This window comes from Mastigoproctus giganteus, chromosome 5 (genome assembly GCF_048544385.1).
Source record: "Mastigoproctus giganteus isolate SK-2022 chromosome 5, ASM4854438v1, whole genome shotgun sequence".
NCBI classification, from domain to species: Eukaryota; Metazoa; Arthropoda; class Arachnida; order Uropygi; family Thelyphonidae; genus Mastigoproctus; species Mastigoproctus giganteus.
In genome coordinates, this window is record NC_143579.1 from 74,397,131 (window position 1) to 74,410,795 (window position 13,665).

Genomic DNA, 13,665 nt, shown 5'->3' on the forward strand with positions numbered 1-13,665 from the left:
TTTCTTACTATTGAATACACCATGAATTGTCAAACTACTAGAGCAAGCTTATCTACGAAAAGATTTAAACCTCCCAAACACTTCCTAATTCATTTCACAAATAATATACGTGGTCTCAATTCTAATCTCAGCCATGTCCATTTCCACTTGCAGTCTGCCAAACCCCATGTTCTTTTTCTGACAGAATCTCAGTTATCGGTTGATTCAACTACTGCTCATCTCAGATGCCCAAATTATTCGCTGTATGATTCCTTTCGCCTCAATGGTGGTAATTGTGCATATGTCCGTTCTGATATACATATGTGCATATGTCCGTTCTGATATATGTGCATATGTCCGTTCTGATATACATATGTGCATATGTCCGTTCTGATATATGTGCATATGTCCGTTCTGATATATGTGCATATGTCCTTTCTGTCAGAGACTTGGCAATTTGGAATCTCCTCTCTTTAATCTTCTCTGGCTTAAAATCTCTCTACCTCATTGCGTCAAATTCATCTGTTGTCTCTACCGTTCTCCCAACTCCACTAATCACTTGGAGCTCTTTGACTTCCTCTCTTTGCAACTTGACTTTCTCCAGTGTCCAACTTTCCTAACAGTGAGGTAATTTTCCTTGATGATTTTAACGTTCACAATTCCAGCTGGCTTCCGTTTTCTAGTCACACAGACCCAGCTGGTCGAGATGGTGAGGCTTTTGCAATTACTAATGACCTAGCACAGATTGTTCATTTACCTACAAGAATATCGGACAACCCTAATCATACAGCCAACTCGCTTGATCTTTTTCTCACAAACAACCCTTCTAAGTACACGATCGAAGTGAGAGCTCCATTAGGCACTTCAGATCACAATTTGACAACTTGGTGATTGTCTCTTTTCCAATGGAACTTTTATCTCATGGCTATTCCCAACCTCGTGTTATTTGGCATTACAAGAATGCAAAATGGAATAACCTGCGAGATTTCTTTTCTTCTTTTCCTTGGTCAGATTACTGTTTCAAAACTTCTGATGTCAATATTTGTTCAGATCGTGTCAGTGAAATTATTCTTGCAGAAATGGGATCCTTTATCCCACACTCCACTTTAAAATCTCGTCCTTTATCTAAACCTTGGTTTTCCAATAAATGTGCTAAGGCTGTTCAAGAGAAGAATGTTGCATATCGTAATTGTCTTGTTTTTAATTCTTCAATTTCATTTTCTGCCTACACCAAAGCTCGCAACAATTGTAAAGCAGTTATTAATCAGTCCAAGCTAGAGTTTGAACAGGCTAAGAGTAGAAAACTTGCTTCTTGCCCTAATGGTAGCCGAGCATTCTGGTCTCTTGCCAAAGCTATTGGCCGCAACTTTTGCCCATCTCTGCACCCAACTCTGTCCAAACCAGATGGTTCTGTTGTCACTTCAGCCAGGGATGAAACTGACCTGCTAGCATCCTATTTTTCTTCCAGCTCATGTATTAATGATCTTGGTAAAACACCTCCCACCATTCCCAACATGCTCCATTCAATGCCTCCCGTGATCTTCCGTCAAAAGGATGTCAGAAGGATTTTGACGAATCTTGATGCTAAGAAAGCCCCAAGTCCCGATGGTATTTCTCCATTTGTTCTCAAAACCTGGGCTCCTGAACTTACTCCTGTTCTTTGCCGCCTTTTTTCACTTTCTTATTCCAAAGTTGTTTTTCCTTCTGCTTGGAAATTTATTCATATCCAGCCAGTTCCTAAAAAGGGTGACAAATCTCTCCCATCCAATTATCGTCCCATTGCAATTATTTCTACTCTTTCTAATGTAATGGGGAAATCAATTAACCGCCAACGCTTAAACTACCTAGAAACCTTCCGTCTGATCAACGATCGGTAGTATGGATTCCGTCAGTGTCGATTCATTGGTGATATTCTGGCTTATGTTACCCATTTATGGACTAATTCAATGGAAAGGTTGGGTGAAACACAAGTAGTTGCTCTTGACATCTCAAAGGCTTTCGATCGTGTTTGGCATAAAGGTCTTCTAAACAAGCTTCAATCTTATGGATTGCTAACTGTTTTTTTGTAATTCGTTATCCAGTTTTCTCTCTGATCGCTCACTGAGGGTGATGGTAGATGGCTCTCTGTCTTCTAACTTCTCCACTAATGCCGGTGTCGCAAGGTTCAGTTCTTTCCCCCACTCTTTTCCTCTTGTATATTAATGACCTTCTTCCATTGACTGGAAATCCTATCCATAATTTTGCCGATGATAGCACATTGAATTCCATTTTCCATTTTCCATTGTGAGAAACCTTGCCCTGCTCAATTTTCGAGATTTTCGCTCAATTTTCGAGATTTTCGCTCAATTTTCGAGATGCTTCAACTTCTCGAAAATCTGTTATCAATTCCTTAAATGCCGAACTCCAAGTAATTCTCCAGTGGGGCAAAGACAACTTAGTTTATTTCAATCCTTCTAAAACTCAGTCTTGTCTTATATCTCGCAAAAATTATCCTTCTGCTCCTATGCTTATCTTTAGTGACACTCCAATTTCTAGGCAAAAGGATATATCTCTTTTGGGGATTACCCTGACTTCTAATCTCTCTTGGCACAAGCACATTACAAATATTGCTTCCTCTGCATCTAAAAAACTTGGTTTTCTCTTTCGCTCTCGGCGTTACTTTTCTTCCAAACAGCTGCTCACTCTGTATAAATCGCAAATCCGCCCTGCCATGGAATATTGTTCCCACATCTAGGGTGGTGCCCCCAAACCCTCTCTCAGGCTTCTTGATTCCATTCAGAAGACGGCAGTTAGGTTAATTAATGACTCATCTCTAACAGAGTCTATCCACTCTCTGTCTCATAGACGTACTGTTTCTGCTGCATGCCACTTCCACAGATACTTCCATGGGCACTGTTCTTCTGAATTAACTTCTATAATTCCTGCTCTCTCTTTCAAAACAGTCTGAACGCCACCAGCCAACATCCATTTACTGTCCAACTTCAAACTCACAGAACCAACTTTTCATCTTCCTCGTTTATTCATTCAACTGCCGTTTTCTGGAACAACCTTCCTTCATACGTATTTCCTGAAAATTACAATCTACAGAAGTTCAAGTCACGTAATTGAAGTTCAAGAAACCATTCCACGATCCATTAACGATACCATTCCTACGAGGCGGTCCTGTGTCGTGGGAAAGATCATGTAATTTGTGGCTACAGATTCCATGATTTTTCCCGCCACTGAAGTCAAGCTCACTGGTCTAAAGTTGCCCAATACGTCTTTCATACCTCCTTTGTGGACTGTAGAGACATTTGCGCTTCTTCAGTTTACGGGAATTATTCTGAAGACCAATGATGATCGCACTAGCATTCCTAACGGGCTGATGCATTCATACAGTTTTTATAATAAAAAAAGGTTGTATATGAGTGCAGCAAGGTGTACACTGTCCACTCTCGCTCAGATTTCGGTAGCATTTCCAACAGACTCTTCTCCGAGATCGTTATACGTATTACTTAATTTACAGCAGTCTGAAAGAGTGGGACAGTTGGCAACTATTCCACTCTTGTTTTTTCTTTTGCTCAATTAAACTCTTATCTCTATTGTCATCGAATATGGCATCTTCTTATTGCTGAACTTCTTCATCGGAATAAATGCATTTTTTGGCTTCCAGGATAAATCCCTCGAATACTTCTCATAATAAACTCGCATCTAATAGCGCATAGTTTTTCCTTCAGTTAATAGACCCAAAGAAGTGCCTCAATCCGCTTGAAATTGAAGCCCTCCTCTTTACCTTCCACCACAGAAATCTATTTTAACACCACCCATTTTATGACACTGTAGTCTTTAAGCTTATTCTCCAATTGGAGAACCCACCTTAACACGTTTCCCAATGTGTTAAGAACATTTGAAAGGAACCACCTGCTTTATTCTTATTGTTTATTTTGAACGGAAGTATACATTACATTATGTTGTTATTGGGTGAACAAACGGACCGCCCTGTTGATCCATTTGTTCATCCACCACGGGCTTCGCTCAACGGCAGATCGGGAACAAGCCACTGAATGTACTGTCACACATCTCACTTTATTGCACCAACAATCATGCCTCGTTGAAAGACCTTCATATAGCGTCCTCATTCTACTCTCGTCATATGTAACAACACTTGTCCACGTATTGACTGTCATCTGCATTCACCAGACCAGGGTTATATTTCGGCGGTAAAGTCCACTTGTTCCCACTAAGGTAGGTGGTTCTATTTCAAGTTCGATTCAATGTATGTTATATTACATTAGAAAAATTAAACAAATAATGCAGTGTTAATAACAAAATTAGATAAAAGAGAAGAGAAGAGGATGTAATAATAATTATAAAATTATTATATTAAAATATAAAACTTACACTTGATGTAATCAATTTTAATGATTAAATATGATAAAAATGCTGTTGCACTACGTTAGGATTGCCATAAGCTGCAGCAAGAACACTAAGATGTCAAACTTAAAAGAAAAAAAAAAACTTACTAAAGAATACTCAAAATAAACCCAAAAAAAAACTTACTAAAGAAATCCCAAAATAAACAAGAAACAAGCAAGGGACTACACTCGCCCAAAAAATGGACTGCGGCCCAATGTCCCGCCTGGCCCTATTGGGTAGCGCAGTTGATATACCGTCCTCCCCACACCGGGTGAACAAGACCCGAGTTCCAATCTCGTCAATGACGAGATTGGGCTTTTTTTTTTAGCAATGTGATGAGTCAGTCGGTCTCAGGCAAGGGTTGCACAGATTTTTCTCCCAGATTTTTCTCCAGCAAACAGCAAATCGACCACGGTACACACACACACATCAGTTTACAAACATATTATATCTTGCGCAATATGGTCAAGTTGCTGATGCGCCTAAAACCCTACAACAACCAAACAATCATGTTCCGCCTGATATTTTAATTTCTCTTTGTAATTTTTATTTAGTAATGTTATGTTGCATATTTACATTTCGCTAGATTTGTGGATTGTTCTGGCGGACATAGACATTTTCTTTTCTGTTCTTGTAGGTATTTCTTGAGTTGTAGGTATTTCACGTTTCTTTCAGTTTACCTGTCTTCCTTCCTCGATTAGGATCCTTGTTTTGAATTTGCTGGCCATGGTAAATGCATTTTACGTTGCTGTTGTCTTGTAATAGGGTTTTAGGAGCATCAGCAACTAAAGCCATATTGTTCCGTATATACTGTCTTTTGTGTTCTATGGTCGATTTTCTGTTTTCTGGACGAAACACTAGGGGTTTTTTGGGAGAACAAACCATGCTACTCTCGACTGAGACCGACTAAATCAGCCAGGTTGTAAAAAATGCCCATAAAAATTCCTCACGTCATTGACGAGACTCGAACTCGGTTTTTTCCATCTGGTGCGGGGAGGACGTCAATTCTACCAACTGTATACCCACGAGGTCCCGAGTATTTCAGTAATTTCCCCAAGGTCAATTCCTCTTTGAAGAAGCGTTAGTGGATTCTCTAAATTTTTATTTTTCGTTTGTTATGTTGTTATTGGGATTTAGGAGCATTAGCGACTAAGGCCATGTTGCTCCACATGGACTGTGGCCCAATGTCCCGCCTGGCCCTATTGGGTAGCGCAGTTGATATACCGTCCTCCCCACCCCGGGTGAACAAGACTCGAGTTCCAATCTCGTCAATGACAAGATTGGGCTGTGTAAATTGCATATGTTCTGTGGTCGATTTTCTGTTTGCTGGACGAAAAACCCGAGTTTCCAGAAGAATTTCGTTTGTTTCTCTTTAGCGAATATATACAAGGTATATCATTACTTATGGAACCCACTTCGGGGTTGGATTTAGGACCAAAAACAATAAAAAAGCTCATGTAAACATAGGCCTTGTTTCTGAGTTACAGCCGTTTTTATGTTCCAGCAATTCTTTGCACAAACTAAATTAGCATTTTTGGGAACAGTTTCCCATTCGTGAGCCGTGCAGTGGAAGCCATCTTATCTATGTAGTCTTGATGGAGATCATGCACTGTTTGCCATGGAGTACCTTCCTCGCCCATCTTTCTGTCTTTGTTTCTTCTGTATGTGTGAGTGGGGTCTCTTTGTCCATGTTGAATGGTGTGTGTCGTTTGTCTGTCTTCCTTATAGCTTGTTAGATTGGTGCTGAGTTTTCCTAGAAGTAATCCTCCAGGTTTTTAATCGCCTTCTTCTGCTGTTCAATGATATCTGTCAAACCCCTTCCTCGTTCTTTCCGAGTTATGGTCAGTCTCTCGAGGGCCAACTACTGGTAGTGATGGCGGCTCTTGGTCATCATTGTCCTGGTCCATCTCATAATCTCCTACAGCTCTGTGTTGGCCCAATTTATGATCACGAATGAGTGGGTTAGTACAGGGAGTCCGCGCTGGTAGCAAAGTGCTATCGTTATCGTCCTCCACATACTGGGAGGAAAAGAGCCGGGTTCGAATCCTGTCGATGAAGAGAGTCGAACCCGGAACTTTTATGGTCTTTTTGCACTCCATGGCTGAGTTAGTCGGGTGTCAGGTGGAGATAGCAAGATTTCCCACGAAAAACTCTGGGGTTTTACGTCCAGCAAAGCAGCCAAAAGAGAACACGCGCAGTTTACAGACACAATACACATGGGCAGTTGAAAGTAACTTTCCAGGTGACCCTAATATAATAGTTTAGTTTTTACATTATTATTATTTTATTTTATTTTTTTTTTTTGTACAGAGACCGCATAAGAGTTTATTGTTCTGATCATGTTCCCACTATTCAGCTTTGCTTTTAACAGGCTTCTCAGTCTCTGATGCTATTTCTAAGTCAAGCGGGCCTTGATCTCCTTGTGTTCTAACTGTTCAGTCTGCATCATCCCCAGATATTTGTTGGTCTTTCCCTCTGTCATGGCTTCAATCTCTTCGACTGTCTTCAACTGGTAGTTTCTGCTGACTAGATTTCCATGACGCGATCAATGAGTCTTGCATTTGTCTAGGTTAAGTTGCATACTGATGCAGTGCTAAACTCCTCGGTGATGCGGAGTAGCTGTTGGAGTTGATTCTCGGAAACGGCCTAGAGTTTGATATCATCCATGTGCATGAAATGAGAGAGAGCTTACAGGTTCTTGCTCCCTTGTTTTAGGGCATATCCCTAACTGCTGTTATTGAGCATGGTGAACAGCGGGTTGACTGCTAAACAGAACCATTGAGAGCTCAGGGAATCTCTCTCTCTCTCTCTCTCTCTCTCTCTCTCTCTCTCTCTCTCTCTCTCTCTCTGGAAAATTCATATTCAGATGGGTGTCTGTCTGATCGTGATGGTCTCGACCTTGATAGTAGGTCCTCTATTTCTCCATGGTCGTTTTTAGGAAGTGTGTTAGTGTCGAGTTGACCGGGTAGATCTTCAGTGTTTCTATCAGCGAGCTATGGGGCACGAAGTCAAAGGCCTTGGAGTAGTTGATGTAGGCCGTACACAGTTTGCGGTGCTTCCTGTAGGCTTTCTCCATAACTGCTGTGTAAGTCTGCGCGGGTAGCACAGTGGTATCGTCACCGTCCTACCCACACCGGGTGGAAAACGCCTGGGTTCGAATCCCGTCGATGACGCGAGGAACTTTAATGGGCTTTTTTTTCACTCCGTGGCTGAGTTAGTCGGTCTCAGGCGTAAATAGCAAGGTTTTTCTCCCCAGTAACTGGGGTTTTTTCGTCCAGCAAAACAGGCAAATCGACCATAGAACATTCGTAATTTACAGACACAAATACGGGTTAATGTATTTAATTACGGGCAACCCTAAAATAATAATAATAATTAATAATTGCTGTGTCAATAGCCAATTGCTCCGTGTATTTTTTGCTCATCTGCTTACATGTCGTTAGCTCATCTGCTTACATCCTTTCTGCTGCTCGGCCATGGTGTTCTGGCCCTCCAAGTGGTCTGATTTATTTTTTGTTATGCAGCTGGTCAGGATCTTGTACATTGTTGGGAGACAAGCGATCGCTCTGTACTTCACTGGGTTTGCAGTGTCTTTGTCCTTAGCCTTCAGATAAGTGATTCCTTGAATCAGAGATGCTGGGAGAGTGTCAGGATGGCCCTCGTGTCAATAAGGGTCTTTGTGGCATCCTTCATATAATCACCGTCCTCCATCCCCCCCCACCGGGTGGAAAAGACCCGAGTTTGAATTCCTTCAATGACGCGAAGAATTTTTTATGGGTATTTTTCACAACTTGGCAAAGGTAGCATGGTTTTTTCTCCTAGAAACTCGGTATTTTCGCACAACAAACAGAAAATTGACCACGGAGCACGCGATTTACAAACATATATTTTATACGGCGCAATATGGCCGAAGTGCTGATACGCCTGAAACCCTACAAGAACTTTTTTTGTGTCAGGGTGCTTTATCATCTTGTTGAATTGCTCCGCTATGCCTGTGTGTGTGTGCAGCTGAAATTCTTTTACCAGTAGTTGTGGATATTATCTGTCTCTAAGGTTCGCCAATTGTGAGATTCCTGATCGATTGTTGTATTTCTCCTGAATCTCCTGTTCTGCCGTGTATTGTATGGCCTTAGTTTTCTGTTCTAGGTCTATCCAGGGGGCACGCTCGCTATAGCTAACTTCGCTACTCCACAGGGTGCTCCAGAACTCCTGGAATGTCCTCTGGTTGGGGGTTCCGTTGCCCTTTTACTGTTGTCCAATCTTCCTGTAGAAGGGACTTTACCACACACTCTAACTTTATGCGTTTTTTTTTTTTTAAAGCCTTTATCAGGAAGTTCAGACGACCCTGGCAGCGGCCAGCCAGGGTATGATGGGCAACCTGGCTCACCTCCCAGTGGTGGTGGCGAGCAAAGTAGGGTCCCACTAGAGCCCTGCCGCCAAGCAGCCACAGACATAACAGAACAAAACACAATACTATATAATCCAGACACTACACTTTACACTTTTTTTCCTGGCTTTTGCAGTAGTTCTGTATTCCAACACAGAGTACATACGGTGCAGATGTGGGAAACCAACGGCGGCGCTTGGTCCTAAATACTATGACACTGTGTTCCTGTAGAAGGCTATCCTGGTTTCATCAAATATTCGGTGTCTGTTTCCCTCCGGACAATCTCCTTGTACCAGAGAGATCTCTTTCTGAGTGTAGAGATTCTGCTTGAGAGTGTCCGTGTTTGCTTGGTCTCATGTTTGTTGTGGAAGTTGTCTTTCTTGAGGATGGTCTTCCCTTTTCTGATCAGCTTCTTACTTCTGTTATCACGTTGGTACTGGGTCACATGGTCTGTTTTGCTATCTTCTGCTGTAGCGTTCTTTCCCAGGCTGGTGGTGCCACGTCTTTGAGTTTTGCTTTCTGTTGATCTCTGTTTTCCCTTTCGTTCAGCCTGGTGGCTGCTATAGCAGCTTAGTAAATGACTGTGCCGATGGCATCTAGTGTTACTTCTTTGTTGTTGAGGTAATCCGGTATTATTCACCGATTGAGGTGGTTTTTGATTTTTCCGTAGGATTCTGTTGGGTCTCTGCTCCTGTATAGCGTGGGTCTTTATGGAATTCATTCCCTCGAAATTGGAAGGGACTTCTATCACTCGTCTTCTATTCTTAATGTCGCGAGCTCGTCTGTTTCCAATTTTGCTGCTCCGGGTTGTACTTCTTGTACTTGTTCCTCTTCTGGTTCTAGTTCACTTGTGTCTGTATTCTTTGTTCTTTGTAGTTAGTTGCTCACATCCTGCTTGATTTCTTACAAGATCGCAGGAGCTGTCAGGTTCTTTATGACGATAGAGCGTCTCTTGTTTATTATTCGCTGTTCAGTGACCCGAACAATCAGGAATGGTTCCAACCACTTCGCGTGTAGTTTCATCCCATACGTTATCATATCGGTCTCTAGTTTTGTTACTTCGTAGTATGCTCGCATGATGAATGTATTCATTCTTATGGATTTTTCTTCCTTCCTGGGTGATCACTAGCGCAATTGTGCAGGAATCACCTCCAATTGGTTGGGCTCGATGGCCTTGCTTTTCCCTTGCGATAGCCATACGGGGGAGGGACAGCGCCACTCGCTCCACTGTCTTCTCAGGAGGCTGTCTCCGACTTTTCGAACCGACTCCTCTGACTAAGGCCTGAAAGCGAGTGACTTCCTTCTGCGCCACACTCGATGTAGTATGTTTAGTATTTCTACTTGTCATCTTCATCCAGCTATGGGAGGTGGAGCTTCGACCTTGAGGTAGGTAGGTCCGATGAAGCGACTTTCTAATTTTTTCGCGGCGGGATTCTAACTGGAGTTCATCACATAGGTGGTCGGCGTCGTAACCACTGGGCTAATGCGCCCTTATTATTATTATAATAATGCGGCTTGATTATTGTTATTATTATACAGATAAATCATCAAGTAAAAAGGAACTTACATAAGCACGTGATAAGGAGTAGTTCAGTAATGGCTCGGAAGTTATAAAAAAATGTAGTAAGATGAAAACATTTTGTTTTCATCCTACTAAACTTCCTCATAGTCAATCGGCTGATTCAGTTAAATATTATACCTGCGGAAGAACGTTGCAGCTCTCCACGATTCAACAGGAGGAGAAGTGGTAGCTTTCACTCCAATGAAGTTACACTGAAGTGCAAAATTTAAGGACCAGTCAGGGTTTCACCTGTAGCTTCTCATAGGAGTGGCCTGGATATGGGAAAAGCAAACCAAAGGAACCTTCTGAGGTACAGAAATGATGAAGGAAACAACATCGACACATCAACGGAAACAAAACGCTACAGAGGGACTTTATTCAAAAATGGCAACATAACACTGGCTGCCATGATACAGATGCATCACTGCCAAAGGTGGAACAAACGGAAGAGGTGGTCCTCAGTAGGAGATATGGCCACCCTAATGGCGATGCAGGTTTTGCCCCGCTTGTCCATACTTAGAACAATGTTGTTGATAAGTTCTTGCGATAACATCGTCCATTCCTCTGTTAGCGCCATTTTCAGCTGGTGAACATTTTCTGGTGGATGTGGACGTGCCGCTAGGCGTCTGCCCTGAGCGTTCCATATGTGTTCGATGGAACGGGCAGGCCAATCCATACGAACAATGTCCTCACTTTCCAAAAGCATATCAACAGCTGCAGTGCGATGGGGTGTGGCATTATATCCATAAACACGAACTCGGGGCCAATGGCACCTCGGAACAGACGCACATTGGAAGAATTACCTCAGTACAGTACCGCCTTCCAGTATCTGGAGTTGTGTACGTCCATTCAAGATAACGCCTCCCCAGACGAGAACACCTCGACCGCCATATCCATCCTTTTCAGTGCTGTTTGCGGGGTGATACCGTGTGCCAACCTCTCGCCAGATTAGCTGAGTCCAGAATCGCTGCTGAGGCTGAATCTACTCTTATCAGTAAAGAGTACCTTAATTAAAGATTTTGTGGTTGTAACCTTTAGAAATAGCGTTAGTCCTTAAGTTTTGCACACTAGTGTATTTTAAACTAGAGTTAATATAGTTGGAGTTTGTAAGAAAAGTTCTGATTCGGTGGCCGAAGCGCTGTCGCGTATAAACATGGAATTCAGGAGGAGTTGCAAGTGAAAGTACCTCAGACAAGGAGGAAAACTGATGGAAAGAAATCATCAATCATCAAGTACAGTATAGCAAACTAAGGAAATGCGCTTGAAAGGTTTGATCAGAAAGCTATCGGATGTCAAGAAGAGTCGGTTTCGATTTTTCTGTCTATTCGGGAATTATTTAATATCATCAATCATCCATGACAATATCATAATTGTTCATTGCCTGCTTCCAACGGATACCACCAAATCGTGCCAGCTTATTCATAGCTTACATGTATCTTGTCGCACTCCTGTCGAGATTAAACAGAACTTCAACTATTAATGTCTTGAGCATGAAGACAGAAACATAAACGTAACCGAAGCTCCAATACGTACACAATGCGAACTGATCTATGCTTATCGATTGCGTTCCTGTCAAAAGCTAAAGAAATATCGTCAAACTGGACTTCAACATGCTTTTATTTCGTGTCACTGGAGAACAAGGTCAAGTGCAGTACAAAAGTAGATGAACGTGTACTTTAACTGGAACAGACCTCAATGCTGATAAGCTCCTATTGATACATCGATCACATTCCGCAGACAAGCGCCACAGAAGGGCAAGATCTCCAGCCAGCCAGTCGATACCCGCTACGGCTCAGACAAGGTCACAGTGGCCAAGTCGGACGGAGGCGGCGCCATAAGGAAAACCAAGAAGGCTTGACATTTACTTTCGCCTAACATTTCGTAACTCTAGATGTGTAACGCCTTAATTGCCGCAAACATAAACGGCGGAATGGCACGTGCTGCGCTGAAAAAGTGACGCCCGTGATGACTCGAACCACCGAAATATGCAGAGAATGACGAGGGCGGGCTAGGAGCACGTGGTGATCATACGTCCTCCATACCGTAAAGAAAAAAAAAAATACAGTAATCAGCGCGAAGTGTCGGCCCTGGTCCTGTAGTGGAGAAAGCAAAGTGACCGAAAACATCTTGAGGAGCCTTTGAAGGTCAACGGTCACAGAAAATAGGAGGGCGCAAATGTTGTGTGGGTCACGCTGGTCTGATCATGATGTATCCGATGAATGTGTGGTCGTGGTTGCCATAATTCCAGTTTCTAAAGAAGCCCATCAGTTAACATTTAGCTACATTACTAGACTCTCACTTGAGAAATCTCCCAGATCAAGTGCTTCAAGAAACTGCTGTAATCGCTTTGAGAATGATTCAGCGAAAGAACGGTTTAGGAATTAAATGCATTTCTGTATCTGCGCATGGCTGTTATCTTAAGTTGAATCGCTGTAGTTCTGAGGAAGAGACTGGAAGTCGAGTTTAGTTTAGAAACAAAGCTGAATTTATTTCCCAAGAAAATCCGATAAGGACACATATAAATAGTGAAGAAATATTTTAAGATTTTTTATTTTTTAAACGTTATTTTATCTTTTAGTAACTCGGAAGTACAAAAAACTGTTTCATTCGTTATGGCTTAGCACAAAGGCTCACTTAGAAATAAAGCCATAAAGGTTCTTTATTATCAGTTCAAAAATCCCTCATAATTTCCCCTTATTGAAACAACAAAAGCCGCTTTAAGCCTGTAGTCTAGTCCAGACTAAGTTAAAAGGCTTCAGAAGTGCATTCTACTATTACAGCAATTTGGCTGCTCACTTTTTAAGAGGAAAAAATTTTTCCTCAACTTGGAGACGCCTACTACCTGTTATGCTTCGGTGCTTGTGGTATTTGTTTCTAAACTATTCCAATTTACCATAATTAAGTTCTTTCTCTTACAAGAGTTTATTTCCTTTCCTTCTACAAAAGCATATTTTCTCTTATTCTAATCTGAATTCGTTTTTTATATAACAGAATTACATTTTATTGGTATTTTCAGCATTATATTTATGTTTCAATTGACTTTTCTTTTTTTTTCTTTTGCTTAATTTTGATTTTACGTTCTAAAACTTGAGATCTTCCTCCCCTAAATTTTATTATCATATTTTTTTATCCTTCTGCTTTCTCTCTATTAATCTATTTTATTTTCCCTCATTTATTATTTATCTATTTACCACATCATTTGTACATATATGTAATGATTGAAATTATTTTGTACAATTTATTTTACTTATTATATTGGAGGTAAAACTTTACTGTACTTGCCTAAGCAGTTAGAATCTGATTCTTCGGTAGTTCAATACTGTATATTGTATTCAATAAAACC